The sequence below is a fragment of the Myotis davidii genome, unplaced genomic scaffold (assembly GCF_000327345.1).
Source record: "Myotis davidii unplaced genomic scaffold, ASM32734v1 scaffold129, whole genome shotgun sequence".
NCBI classification, from domain to species: Eukaryota; Metazoa; Chordata; class Mammalia; order Chiroptera; family Vespertilionidae; genus Myotis; species Myotis davidii.
This window is the reverse complement of record NW_006383019.1, coordinates 1,508,524-1,510,375: the sequence shown is the minus strand read 5'-3', so window position 1 is coordinate 1,510,375 and position 1,852 is coordinate 1,508,524.

Genomic DNA, 1,852 nt, shown 5'->3' with positions numbered 1-1,852 from the left:
AGGGCAGAGGGAACGGCCAGTGAGGGGATGTGGCCAAGGGCCAAGGGCACAGGGGTGGAGCTCCCGCTGCTGCCCCCCCATCCCGCAGGGAGCAGCCAGTGGCAGGCTGCTGCACTGGGCAGGTGCTGATGGCCACAGTCAGCGGGAGGTAGGAGGGGCTGCCTGGGGGAGGCAGCAGCGGAAGGAAGTCGCTGTGGGATGGTGAAGGCTGTGGTGGCCGCAATGTGGTTCCTGGGCCCTGTGATACCAGCCTGGGCACTGTGCCCACTTCCTGCGGCTCCAGCCAGAGCCCTCCGTGGGGCATGTTCTTGTTCCCAGAGCTTGGGCTCCAGCTGGGAGCCCGGATGGGGCTCTTCTCTGGCCCCGGAGCCTGCGACACAGGGACCGCTGCAGAAGTACCTGCCCTCCTGCAGCGATGGCCTCCTCCCTCAGGGCCCGAGAGGCGACTCGACTCCCCGGGTGGCGTGCAAGCAAACACCTGGCCCTGCATCCTGTTCTCGCTGGGCTTCTGGGGGAGCCTTCCCAGGGGACTGAGCCCCGCCCACGCAGGCGCTCCATTATCCAGCCCGTCGGAGTGGCTCACGGGAGGCCGCAGGCATGACTGCCGCTCCGGGTCAGACCCCCAGCCTAACCCCCGACCTGTGAGCCGGGTGTCACTGCACCTCCCTGTGCCTCAGTCCTCGCCGTGGAAAGGGGACATGATGTGCCTTCCTCGCTGGCTTGGTGTAAACAAGACAACACAGGGCAGTGCTCAGGCGGTGCCAGGTGGGTGTCGTGTTGTCCCTGGGCACCTCCTACACCCTATGCCATTGGAAGGCCTGGCCGCTCCCTACCTGGGCTGACCAGGTGACTTCCACGAGGGATGTCTTGTCTTCTGTTCTTCACTCAGCACACATGCTCAGACGTGACATTACACTCCGTGGCCAGGACCTTGCAGGCCTAGGAGACACGGCCAAGGGCCAGTCCCGGCGCTCCCTCAAGAAGCTGCCAGACACGGGTGGCAGAGTCTTACCTGCCTGTCACCACCCAGGGGGCAGGTGCTAGGATGGTGAGCAGCCAGAGAAGGCCTTGAACATGGCCCGTGGCATGCCCCCCCTCCTCCCATCAGAGAGACTTCTGAGAGCAGGTTGCCAACTGAGTCCTGCAAGCCTTTTAGCATTCAGCTGGCCGCCTGCTGGACAGGGCCTGAGGGTGGAGAGGGCGCTCCGGCCAAAGGGGCAGCACACAGGGAAGCTCAGTGGAGAGCACACGCAGGCCGCCACGACCCCCAGGTGATTGGGGTGGGGGCAGGAGGGTGGGGAGCATCCAGCAGCTGAGCCAGGAGGGCAGTGCCTTTCCCGGGAGCTCAGTGATCACAGGAAGCAGTGAGACCGGGACAGGAGGGGCGGGCAGGCCCCGGGCTGGCCGGGCAGGTTTCTGTTGGCTGACTTGCACCTCCCGCCTTCGTTTGAGTCTGTGGGCGGCTTGAAGCCAGCAGCCAGATAAAAGCAATGGAGGTGCAATTTTGTTCTCATCTTTCTTCTCTGTGCCCCTCAGGTAAGTGCATTTACAAAATGTATGACAATATTTGTTTCATGTCCTCAACTTGTATTTCCTTTGGGTTAAAGAAAGAAAAAAGTAAGAGAAGGAGAGAGGAATGGAGACGAGGGGGGAATCAGGAAGAGACAGAGGCCAAAAAAAAGGAAAAAATGACTGGGAGAAACGTTCTTTTTGCCTTTTTCTGGACTAAGTGCCCTCAACCTTTACATTTCCTCACCCCTTGGAGTCACTGGCCTTCTGTCCTCTCCTGGAACCGCCCCGCCCCACCAGGTCTGGGCCTCTCACTGCTGTGCCTATGTCAGCGCCGACCCCC